At 49.9% G+C, this 13,554-nt stretch overlaps 1 pseudogene; it reads right to left on the bottom strand.

The window, feature by feature from the left end:
- Positions 1-7,192: 7,192 nt before the first annotated feature.
- On the bottom strand, positions 7,193-9,405 carry LOC146830872 (uncharacterized; annotated as a pseudogene).
- Positions 9,406-13,554: the final 4,149 nt, after the last annotated feature.

Genomic DNA, 13,554 nt, shown 5'->3' on the forward strand with positions numbered 1-13,554 from the left:
GTTGATTCAGGACACTTCAATTTAAGTTACATGTAGTTTTATTTAGGAGCACAGCTGAGCGCATACCTCGCCAGCTCACCAGACTATCAACTGACAAGAGTGGAACACTCTAGTACAAGTTAGAACACTAACAGGTATTCTGGGAGGCGGAGGAGGTGAGAACACAAAGGAAGGCCTAATGACCACTGTCGGCCATGTTACATGAAGCACAAATATACAACACATCTTCCTCCTTTACAGAGAAAAGGAAATAAAGCAACAAAACACAAAATGAAGCTTAATGCATGGAAGACAACAACAATAATCATTAAGACATGTAGGAGGTCTACAACGTCTTGAACTTTTAAGTTTGCAAAGGAGCGTTTCAGGGTCAAGGGTGAAAGGTGAAGTGAGGGACATCACCAAAACAACCGAAAGGCATCACCACCACCTACTCCCCTTAGACTGACAAAAACAGGTAGAGACAGTCTACTTTCTCCAATCTGTCCTTGTCCAGCAAAAACAGGAAGAGACAGTTTTCTTTCTTCAATCTGTTTCTGTCCACCACCACTTTCCTCTCCAAGTTGAAGATGAACAGCTCAACAGATGCCTCCATGCTTTAGTTACAGATATCTGGATTTAACGTTTCCGAAGAAGTTAATGAAGCAAGTTCTTTCTCTGTCCAAGTTTTGGACTAGCTGTCCCGGTTCTGATCCTCTTTCTCCAGTTCTGGACTTCTGGGCCCCTTTCTTTTTTTTTTGGAAGGTTAGGTGGTGCTCCCTGTAGGACACACACTACAGATTTAGACCAGTTTATAGTGAATCCGGGTATCTCCCAAACACAGTGAGAATGTCCAGGAGGCCGATCAAGGAGGCTCTTGGGGAGGTCAGGTACAGCAGAATATCGTCTGCGTATAGCGATATCTTGTCTTCCCAACCCGGTGACCACTGCATCCCGCGAATCACTTGATCTCTACGGATCCATGCCGCCAGGGACTCCAAAGCTAACGCAAAAAGGAGCGGAGACAAAGGGCAACCCTGGCGCGTGCCATGGCTCAGTTGGAACGCTGGTGACTTGCTGTTGTTTACAACAACCTGGGCCATGGGGCTAGAGTATAACAGGCGGACCCAGCTCTTACAGGTGGGCCCAAAACCCAGTTTGTGTAGCACGGCGAAAAGGTACGGCCATTCGACCATATCGAATGCCATGGTAGCATCCAGGGATGCCAGTATGGTGGGTTCTAGGATAGTTGGTACCCTGCCCAGAACACCGTGTAGGCAGCGTAAATTGAGAGCGGCATTTCGATGCGGCATGAAGCCTGACTGGTCCAGGTGCACTAGTGTGTCAATTACTTTAATCAAGCGTGTAGCTAATAATTTAGCAAGAATCTTAGGTTCTGCATTCAGCAGCGATATGGGTCTATAGGACACACAGCTGGTTTTGGGAATTGCCTTCCTTATGAATGACTGCAATATTTGCAACTAGTTGGTCAAAGGGAAGCATCCCCTTGTCTCTGCTCTCTAAGAACATCGAGCTGAGGTACGGGGCTATCTTATCCGGTCTCAATTTGTACAATTCAATTGGAATGCCATTTGGACCTGACGCCTTTCCCGAATTTACCCCCGTATTGCCTGTGCCACCACATCGTCTGTGAGAGCTGACTCGAGATATTCATTATTTTCACCTGAGAGGGTGGGGAGCCTAATATCCCTAAGCAATTCACTATTGTATTTGTCTATGTAGTTGCCAGTCATGCGGTATACCGTTTGATAATAGTCTGCAAATTGGTTAGATATTTCCTGCAGGCCAGTTATGAAGACGGTGTCTTCGCCGTGCAGCTCAGGCACCAGACAGGCCGCCCACTCCCTCCTATCCAACCATGCAATTAGCTTCCCCGTCTTATTACCATGTTCATAGATTCTGCTCTGCGTATCTCTGCCCTGTGCCCTGGCTCTATACTCAGTTATACTTTTGAATTCGTCTTGTTTCAAATTAAGGAGATGTAGCCTTTCGGTGGTCACGGCCTGAGCTAATTCTTCCTCCACTCTCAGTATTTCTTCTTCTGCTCTCACTAACTCTGCCTGCTTATTCTTCTTCTTTCCCGATATCAGGGATATGGTTTCCCCACGAATAACTGCTTTGTAGGCTTCCCATAACGTCTGAGCTGAGTCAACCGTCCCCTCATTGTCTTGGAAATAGTTGTCTGTGGCTTGAGCTATTTTCTTCTGGGTTTCCGGGTCTCTCAGGAACCATGAATTAATGGGGGCTATCCTCCCAGCGCTCATTTGATGCAGGACTATCTGCATCCAGACCTGAGAGTTGCCCGAGAGACCTCTTCCCAGGTGGCGAACCTCCCGGATATTGAACGCCTGTGCCGCCGGGACTAGGATATAGTCAATACGGGAGAGACTGTGATCGGCTCCCGACAAGAACGTGTATTGAGTCCTATCGGGGTTGTGGGTATTCCAACCATCTACCAGTCCCATGCACTCGAGCAAGTCTGATAGCCACTTCTGTGAGGGTCTGAGTTCCCGTTGTGGATGACGGTCAAGCGTTCCAGACAGCACTGCGTTGAAGTCTCCCCCTATCACAAGGAGGCCTACAGGGAGTGACAAGCGGATACTTCCCAGGTCCTTGAATGCATAGTTTTGAAGGCCGGGGGGAACATACACTGAAACAAATGTAGCCGTCCTGCCCTCCCACATACACGAGACCCCGATATACCTACCCCTAGCGTCAGACCATGTGATTTGTATTGTGAAAGGGAACGTGTTTTTGGTTAATATGCCCAGCCCACGGAACCGCATACTGAAGCCTCCATGTGCCACCAACCTATATCCTCCCTTGTTCATAGCCTGACATGTGTTCCCAATAAGGTGTGTTTCCTGTAGGAGGATGACATCTGGGGCCTGTCTCCTGATATATTGGTTGACCATACCACGTTTAATCTTGTCACCCAGGCCATTTACATTCCAGCTGAGGACTCTAACCCCAATATCCCTTTGTATACCCATCTATAATGAGACATTGAAGACACTCCTGCTCGGTGGTTGATGTTTGTGTTGTCGAAAAAGCAAACCCTACACACAATTCAAACCTTGAAAACATAAGCTTCCCCTCCTAAGCTCCCCCCTCCCTGCATCCCATACTCAGAATTGTCCTTTTCCCCCATTTGATACTGGTTCTGGGTCCTTTGTCCCCATTGTAAGCTCTCTGTCCCGGCTCTCCATCATGGTTCTGGACCTTTGTTCATTGCCAGTTTGGGGACCTTTGCCCCCTCTCAGTACTGGTTCTGGGACCTTTGTCCCCTCCTGGTTCTGGGACCTTTGTCCCCATTGTGGTTCTAGGACCTTTGTCCTTTGCCGGTTCTGGGTCCCTGTTCTAAGTTCAGTGGCCCGCTTCTGGCTCGTTGTCCCGGTTCTGGGCTCACTCCCTCAGTCCTTGCCTTTACCGGTTTTGGACTTTGAGACCCAGTTCTATGTTCTCTGTCCTGGTTCTTGTTTTCCTGATGCTAGGTCTCTCCGTCACGTTTCTGATTTTCTTTCCTTGATGCTGGCAATGTTGCTCTGCTGGGTTCAATAACCGTTTTTCCACATATTGTATTTCGGCGTGTTTACAAATGCGCTAGATCCTCAACACTGCCCATCTGCTGCTTCACCGTTGACAGCTGACATGATTGTTTTGAAGTGCCTTTTGCACAGTAGAAGCTGTGAGTTATTTTCGTCATATGATGACACTATGTTTACATAAACTATGTGCGTGGGTCTCTATCTTTTATTTGCTGGATGCATACCTGGTGGTGGAAATGAAGACTAATGCGTCTTTTTCTAATCTGAGACAGTTTTAATGCCTAAATAAACAAACATGGGCTATGACTTATTCCCTATAACCAGAAAGTTTGGAAGCCACTATCTCCGTTATCAGTTGTTACTTAAGAACACTTCGCTCTACTCAGTGCTCAACAAAGAGTTGATTCCAGGAGGCTTATATTATTGACTGGCGTGCAGGCAATATTCAATTACGTTGCGGCAAAAGCAGCATGATGTGCCGAGTGCACACCGGTTCACTTAGTGCTCAGACTTAGAGCATGGAGGCACAGTTAAAAGAAATTAAATTGAAGAAATACCTTTGTTTCAATGTCCCAACGTTGGTACGCCTGAAGTGTGCGTACTGCAGATGAATTTGAACGATGAAACTGATTGCGGAAAGGCAGCTGGTAACAACGATGCAGGTGCCTGAAGATGAAAACGCCTGATAGGCATCTAACTTGGATCGCGTTGCACTAATAATCTTTTCTTTGCTGAAATTGCACACCCCTAGATGGCCGCCAGACGTTACGCGGTGACGCGATGATGTGGGGACAATCACTGCACTGCTGACTTGCGCTTTTTTGTAAATGATTCTATGCGTGACGTAAAGACGGACAAGCTTTGTGCTGCTTAGCAACAAACTCATGTTTATTTTTTTTACTTTGAGACGACATCACTGTGCTTCTTCTGGATCGTTTTCTGAGTAATAAATTTCAATTCGTCGCCCGGATCACTTTGCTTTGCTGGGAGTCGGTGGGTTCTTGTCCCAAAATGTTCCCCAAAGCCGCATGGTCTGGGACTACCGGCCACCCCCCCCCTTACTACACAAATTGCATTTACTTAATTCAGCAGGTCAACACATGGGTCTTTGGAAGGCAGGGGTCAAGGGACCCCCGGCCGTATTTATTAAAATATGAAATAAAATGAAAAAAAATTTATGAAATAAACAATTTTTTGACAATTATAGAATGCACATTTCAGAACATTAGATTACATCCATTATTTACATTGTAAGATGGGCTAACCTTAACAAATATCTAGTACAGCGTGTTTCCTAACCGAATCTAAACATCCTGAAAATTAAGCACTCTAATAATTAAGTCGGACGGCAAGGTCGCTAACCGGTGTCAGATCCCTTACAGCTACGCTCTCACGTTCGAGATGCGCATGCGCAACCCAGGGTACGTTTCACCCCGTGCGCTCTGAACTCCATTAAACCATAACAGGAGGGCCCACACTTGCGCACCTTGATGACGTCATAGTGTCTGTGAGGGGTGGCTACCAGCCTGAGGAAAGCGTGGACTCCCTCCCCCGCACCCTTCTAAGTAATGGATATCATATCCTGCCCCTGAAGTTCTGGGAGAGACCAATGGCCCCTCCCGATGGGCGGCCCCTTTCGTGAATGGGCCCGCCCCCCCCCTAAGGACCTTAAAATGCTGCTCACCGATTATGACCTTACCGCCAGACCCACATAATAAATACGACATTGCTATTCTAAAAGGGAAAAAAAAAAGGGGCGCTAAGGAAAAGTTAATACAAACCACAGCAACATAAAACAACCTCAACATTTGTACATTTCCTGTAAAACGGGAAAAAAGGGCCTAAGGAGAGAATTAGTTAAAAACCACAGCAAAGCACACCACATTTACATTTGCACATTCTCCTAGAGACGGGAAACAAGGCCTAAGGAGAGAAATAAGTTAACACGCCAGAGAAACCGCAAGCATATATACCTGCATATCCCACCTGCGAGCAGGGGAACGCCCGGGGCAGCAATTATGCCATTCTTATGATCAAGCGACAACAGTAAACAATATACCTACCATAGTCATCACCCAATTCGCTAACCAAGGGGATGGAGGGTGGGGAAAATTAAGAGCCCCACGGTGGGGCGAGGAGCGAGCCTGGGGAGCGCGGGCACAAAGAGGCCGCCTCCCGCGCCCCCCAGGCTCTTAACCCCTTCGTGATCGCGGCCCCGCCCCCCCCCCCCCGGCCCGGAAGCACACAACTACTTCCGGGGCAAGGGGGGGGGGAGGGACCAGCCACCACGAAGGGGTCGGGATATGGGAGGGGCCGGGCCCCGCCATGCCTGCGTGGGGGCCGATTGGCCCCCCCTTTTCTCATGGTCTGGGACTACCGGCCACCCCCCCCCTTACTACACAAATTGCATTTACTTAATTCAGCAGGTCAACACATGGGTCTTTGGAAGGCAGGGGTCAAGGGACCCCCGGCCGTATTTATTAAAATATGAAATAAAATGAAAAATGTTTTATGAAATAAACAATTTTTTGACAATTATAGAATGCACATTTCAGAACATTAGATTACATCCATTATTTACATTGTAAGATGGGCTAACCTTAACAAATATCTAGTACAGCGTGTTTCCTAACCGAATCTAAACATCCTGAAAATTAAGCACTCTAATAATTAAGTCGGACGGCAAGGTCGCTAACCGGTGTCAGATCCCTTACAGCTACGCTCTCACGTTCGAGATGCGCATGCGCAACCCAGGGTACGTTTCACCCCGTGCGCTCTGAACTCCATTAAACCATAACAGGAGGGCCCACACTTGCGCACCTTGATGACGTCATAGTGTCTGTGAGGGGTGGCTACCAGCCTGAGGAAAGCGTGGACTCCCTCCCCCGCACCCTTCTAAGTAATGGATATCATATCCTGCCCCTGAAGTTCTGGGAGAGACCAATGGCCCCTCCCGATGGGCGGCCCCTTTCGTGAATGGGCCCGCCCCCCCCCCCTAAGGACCTTAAAATGCTGCTCACCGATTATGACCTTACCGCCACAGGCCAGCATAGTTGACCGACTATCTGGCCCCCCCCCGCACCCCTACCTATAGAAAGGTCATAACCCACCTCCAAAGACCTCAACCCACGCCAGGATATTCCTTATAAAAAGAGCATTCCCTGCCTCATTTAAATGGACCCCGTCCCGCAGGTAGAAGTGCTCCCCCCAGATGCACCCATGAGGTATGGTCTGTAAGACCGGGGTTCTAAATAACCTGTCCAGCTTGTTGTTAATCCTTTTTACTGAGTGATTCAGTGCGCTAACAGAGTCCCCGCCTCTCCATTGCATTCTTGGTATCAATTGTGACCATACAATCACCGACCCCGGTAACCGCTTTGCCAGCCACCCTGCTGCTGCTATAATCTCTTCCAGGAGGACCCTCCTACCCAGGCCTGCCAGATCATTCCCCCCTAGATGAAGGATCACCGCCGAGGGAGGTGCAGTATGTCGTTTTAGTAAATCCGACATATAATCCCTGAACTGACTAAGGCGAAGCCCCCCCCTGCCGTGGAAGGAGACCGTGCACCGCCCACTCTCCGCCCTCCGTCTACCCGAACCTGCAAGAAAAATTGTGTTAGCGCGCTTCACAAATGAATGTCCTACTACCCAAACCACCCTTGTCTTCTTTGTGTCCTCCGGGAAATTCCTTGATGTTGCTGAGTTGATGAGATGATCCATAGGAAGTTTCCGTCCTGCGTGGCAGGCCCGTGAAACTGTAAATAACCAGACGAAAAAGGACAAGTGTTAAGACTCAAAATGGCAACAGTTCTCACAACATGTGCAACCGCACGTAACCTTTGTACCTATTAGAGGACCATCTCCCAATCCTTTGTACACTGGTTGAATTCAACCCCCTGGCAGTTGCTTCTGTGGCTGCCCCTATCCGAAAGGAGTGCGTCCCAAACTCTTTGTGGTTATAACCAGCCCTGGCCATACTCATGGCTAGCACCCTCTGGAACTGAAACTTAGTCAAAGGTGTTCCGTCCCCATGCAGCAGCAGTGGCCCCCTACATTCCTGCGCCCGCTGTCTCAAGAGCTCCTCCACCAGTGCCACCGGGCAGCAGAGATTGTTCCGTGCCCGGTGTAACGCCAAGGTTTGGCCCCTAGCTTCTTGATCAGTCTTTGATTTCCTGATGGTAATCCACATTGTGTCACCCCTCATGCTGACATCATGTAGCTGAAGGCCGCCTACCCTATCGCATTTGTTGGCCGCCACCAGTTCGCTTACCCTGAATGCCCCATAAAAGGCTAAGGAAAATGCCGCTTTAAACAGACATACCTCGGCCGCGGAGCTACATGTTGCGGGCAGCGCGAGGAGCACTGCTGACAAGCGCTCGAAACCTATCGGTTTCCTAGTATCTGTGGCCGGTGCCTGCATGCGCCGCCATCCCTTCAATGCCCTCTGCACTAAGAAACTGTTCGTGGGATCCTTCACCCCTTTCGCGCGTGCAAAAAAGGAGATTGCAGCCTTGTGCCTGCCGGCTGCTGCTGCCGTGCGCCCTTCCCTGTGTAACGCGCTCATGTAGTTATTAAAGTTAGCCTCCACAAACCACCCGCTCTCCCAGCCCTGGCCCAGAAAGTGACAGTAAGACCTGAACACCCCTTCATAAGCTTTTCTTGTCTTGGGTGCTAGGCTGGCTGCCACGAGGTCATGTAGTTGGGGGCACCAATCTGCCAGAGAGTCGACGGGAAAGAGGCCGGGGTGGTCTCTGCGTCCGGCAGGTGATCCCTGAACACCTGCATCTTAAAGCGAGAAAGAGCATCAGCTGCATTGTTCAACACCCCTGGGACATGTTTTGCCCTGAAAAGTATGTTTAATGTCATGCAGCACAGCACTATCTCCTTCATCAGGCGCAATATGAATGGACACCTTGCAGCTTGCTGGTTGATACATTCCACCACTGTCATATTGTCTGACCAGAAGATTACTGATCGGTTAGCCATATCCTGAGGCCACACTTTCAGTGCCACCCAGATTGGGAAGAGCTCGAGGAAACCAATGTTCATCGTCAGCCCGCTCTCCTCCCACCAGGCGGGCCACTTCTGTGCCACCCATTTCCTACCAAGGATTGCACCAAAACCTACGCTTCCTGCAGCATCAGTCCATAAACCCAAGTCCTCCGAGGACAACGTGGGTGCACCCCACAGCACTCTGCCATTGAAACCCTCCAGGAATGCAATCCATATCCGCATATCCGCATATCCTGGCGAACCTCTGCAAATAGCCGTGTCCGGTGATGTTTCTCCCGAAGACCTTTCATGGCCTGTGCAATAGAGCGTGAAAAAGGGCGCGCCATGGGTATTACTCTCAATGCAAAGTTTAACTGACCCACTGTCTGCTGTAACATTTGCAAAGTAACCTTCTTAGCCTGTATGCATGACCCTAGGGTATTCTTGAATCTTTGTATCTTCTCCATTGGTAATCTAAAGCAACCCTCCACTGAATCCAGTTCAATTCCTAGGAATTCCAAGCATGTCACTGGCCCGACCGTCTTCTCCCGCGCCAGGGGTACCCCGAAAGAGCGCATGAGCGCGCAAAATTCCTGCAATGCTGATGCACACTCCCGTGATCCCGCCGGACCCAGGAAAAGAAAGTCATCCAGATAATGCATGACACACTGGTGCCCCGTAGATTGCCTTAGGGCCCATTCCAGGAAGGAGCTGAACTGTTCGAATATGCACATGAAATGGAACAGCCCATGGGCATACACCTATCCATGTAGTACTTCCCTTCAAAAGAGAAACCTAAGAGGCGCTGATCCTCAGGGTGAACAGGGAGTAGTCTAAAGGCTGATTCAATATCTGATTTGGCCATAAGTGCTCCCGCGCCTAAGTCCCTCAGCATGTCCGCCGCCTGATCAAAAGATGCATATTTAACGCTGCAGATTGATTCATCAATAGCATCATTCAAGGATAGGCCCCTAGGTGCAGATAAGTTGTGGATAAGCCTATACTCGCCCTTCTCCTTTTTTGGAACTATGCCCAAAGGGGAGCATACAAAATTCTTAGTAGGAATGACATGAAAGGGACCCGCTACCCTACCCAAGCGCAACTCTTTTTCTATTTTGCTAGCCACCAGCGTGGGATTGGATAGTACTGACAGCTGATTCCTGCACTGCGGTGTCCCGACATAACCCCCAGCTGGAATTCGGAAACCATGAGTGAACCCCTCTTGCAATAATCTCGCAGAAGTGTGATTGGGGTACCTGTTAAGCCAAGGGATCATAGCCGACAAAAGAATGGGCGAATGTGCTATAATGGGGTGGATCTTGTTACTCTGGTTTCTTCCTTCCCCTATTCCCAGGCCCACTGCCCTTGTTCCTGCATGTCGCTTCTGGGTGGGAAGGATGGCCGCATATGTTGCACGCGTGCCTGAACTTACAAGTGCCCGGTGCCCTGTTGCATGCCCGTTTGTTGAAGTCCCAACACACCCCTTTTGCACTTCCACCGCTTCTAGCCTTTTGGTTTGTCTCCCCGCCCTGTGCTGGCCGAAAGGGCTGCTGAAATTGCTGTTGTGGCCTGGGAGAGTAACTTTTGTTCCAGGCAGAGCTAGTGGACGCCCCCTGCCCCTTCTCGAATTGAGAATGCCAAGAAATAGAATCTACCTTGTCCCATGCCAAAGATTTGTTGAACTCCCTAGCTTTTCTGAAGGCTATATCGTACTCTTTCCAGACCTCCCCCGCATGATTATCATGGTACATTGTGATCCTACTCTGGTAGCAGCTCATGACTGATTGCATCCCTGGAAAACGTTCCCCAATTACTGCACTGTACACGGAAAAGGCCCTCACCCAATTGAGGATGGTTTCCTCAACCCTAAATTTGTACAATTTTGATCTCCATTCACTAGGCAACATCATATCTTTCTGTGATTTCGCATATTCCCATTCCCTGCTGTCTATCAACAATGAAAAGATATTAACATATTTATCAGCCCAAATCAACTCTTTCACACTTTGTGACACGTTGCGCCAGGCACTCCCCCCTGGAAGGCATCGCGCCCTCGCCCAATAGCGGCAGGGCCACCTCCTTACCATTGTCGTTGGATGACGCCACCTCCACGGTCTTGGCTGGGCCCCCGGTGTTCGCTGGACCTATTTGGGGAGAAACTGGAGGGAGTGGCGTGCTGCCCTGACCACTAGCCAATAATATCTGCGCAACTAACGTTCGTTGTTCCGCCGTGAGGATCGTGATGTCCGGCAACGCGCCCTTACCTAACCAGGGGAGAACGACTGCTACCTGGGCTGCTAAATCTGCTGGCATTGGACCAGACGCGGGCAGGAGAGAAGGGACCCCACTCGGTACCGCGCCCCCCACGGGAACCGGGGTGGGCGGTGGCACCAATGGTGCTAAAGGTGCCATCGGGATGGCCGGCGCTACTGGCAAAGCCACTGGTAGCTGGGGTACCGGTGCCGGGATGTCCAAGGGTGCCTGAGGTTGCGGGACAGGTGCCTGAGGTGTAGGGACAAGTGGCGCCGGCGGTACCATGGGAGTTGGATACTGTGGACGACCCCCCACCTTCTTAGATCTCGCCCGCTTGGGCGGTGTCGCAAATTCGCCCCTTGGTTTGGGCGGCACCATAGTTCGCTTAGGTCTCCCCGATGGGCCGGCGTGCGCTCCTACCTTCGCTCCCAATTCCGCTACCGTCCTACCCAGTTTGTCAACTTTCCCCAGTCGTTTCTCCATTGCCGACATTTTGCGCATCATTTTCTGCAGCATCCACCCCATGCTAGCATTTGCGTGCCCCCTTCTTGCAGACATACTTATGAGCACACCGTGCTCCGTACCTGACCCAGTTGAAAGGCGCCCAAGCTGGAATACACAGACCTAGCTCCTAAGCTTGTTGACCTGTAACAGAAAATACGTTTAATTTCCAAATGTGGCAGCTTGAAGGAAGTTGAGCACTTCTTCCCGTAGACCAATTAAAATTGTACACGTGCGCCTTGAGGCCAGACCAACCACCCCTGTAAAACAGACCAACCGATATATACCCAATTGAATTGTAAATGGGTCACTTCCTTATGTGAAAAGGGGCAAAATGAAAAAATTGCCCTGGTTGGCTTGACACTGCCCGCTTTGCTATGCACACACCTCAGATCATGTACCTCTTTCAGTTTTTTGTAAATAAGTGTTGAAATTATAAGCGAGCCCCTTATCTAGCACCGGTCCTCCCACACGAAGATCATTCACCACTCTTAAACAATATACACGTCGGGCAATAAACCTGCTAGATTGTAAAAGCAGTAACTTGTATTTAAATTGTTTTCAAAACCGCCCTAGCCCTTCCTTAAGGCAACAAAAACGTTCAATCATGACAAAACCCTCTTAGTCACCCATCCGCCCTCTGCCCTAGCTGTCCCTGCTTAGCTTGGCCTTCGTTCTGCCAGGTATGAAGCGTTGCTTCTCAATCTCGAACTTTTGCACACACGCGGCCGTGCTTCAGGGGCGCGGAAGCTAACAAAACAATGAAATGACTATTGTGAGCGTGTTTCCTAACCTGCACGAGAATACCCGAGCCGCTCCCACCCCGCAATCGGTGCCTTTATTCTTAAAGTTTTTATGAATCAAACGAGTACTTCTGGGCTCTGCTTTGGCAATGCTCGTTACACAGGCTTCTACGCAACTGTACACTTTTCCCACCCGGCTTTCCCTGTGCCTTTGCTAAGGCGCTCTGCGGCCCCCCCCCCGTCCGCCCCACAAAATACCTCGTGTCCTGATGCCGAAAGACGCCGACGTCCCCACAGTGCCCAAGCGGCCTCCAGACGAGCCCGCAACAAACTTCCTGGACGCGAAACGATCGACAAAATCTTTTACACTCCGCTTCCGTCGTCCCACGAGATCACCGCAGTCCTCCACCTCCGTAACGCGTCGAATAGAGGTATCCACTGCAGTCCTGCTACGCGGCACACCTGCAACAAGAAGAGGAGAAAATTAAGAGCCCCACGGTGGGGCGAGGAGCGAGCCTGGGGAGCGCGGGCACAAAGAGGCCGCCTCCCGCGCCCCCCAGGCTCTTAACCCCTTCGTGATCGCGGCCCCGCCCCCCGGCCCGGAAGCACACAACTACTTCCGGGGCAAGGGGGGGGGGAGGGACCAGCCACCACGAAGGGGTCGGGATATGGGAGGGGCCGGGCCCCGCCATGCCTGCGTGGGGGCCGATTGGCCCCCCCTTTTCTCTACCCTCCCAAACAGGACTCAAGGGAAGCTCTCGGATAGTCGTCAACAGGTTGTCTCGTTAAATTGACTCAGGGTTGGGGCGAGTGACATGAAAAGTACTTTCATCTTCTTTTCTTTTCTTCGTTTCTTTTTTGCTAGTTTTCTCTTGTTTCTTCTGGTTTCTTCTTGTTTCTTTTACTCACGTTACTGGCAGCAGATGGATGGACCGCCGTGGGTTCTTGGTGCGAGTTGTTGCTTGAGGCTGTGCAGGGGACGTTCCCTCTCTGGTTGGGTGAGAATGTCACGCAAGGAGTTTCTGATGAGGGTAATCTCTCGTTACCAAAAAGGTGCACTAGGGTACCAAAAAGGTTTGAAGCCTATATTTTGGAGTGAGATTACTTTTTGTATATTTTAGTTAAGTTTCCTTTCTTTAAAAAAAAAAAAGGAACATGTGGTAAATTGTATTCTTACTCTTGTTATAAAGTTATTTTATGTAGTGTTTACCTTGAAACAGTTTCCTGTTGCGTGGTTGCTGTGAGGTAATGTGGAATGTATTTATGTCATTTTTTTTTTTTAAACAGACTTTTATTGAGTTTCACAAGATAACATATTCAAATCCCCTGCCCCCTAACAGGCCACACAAATGAACCAGGATGCAGTGAATCGATCAGCCCGCCAATCGGAGCTCAACGGCATATCTCTCTTCTCATAAGGCGTCTGTACAAGAATACAGACCGTCCACAAGAGTGGTCCATTACCATAAAGTAACCCAATCAAAAGACCCCCCCCTCTCCCCGTCAAATCTCCCCCA

Source organism: Triturus cristatus, chromosome 5_1 (genome assembly GCF_964204655.1).
Source record: "Triturus cristatus chromosome 5_1, aTriCri1.1, whole genome shotgun sequence".
In the NCBI taxonomy this organism is placed as follows: domain Eukaryota; kingdom Metazoa; phylum Chordata; class Amphibia; order Caudata; family Salamandridae; genus Triturus; species Triturus cristatus.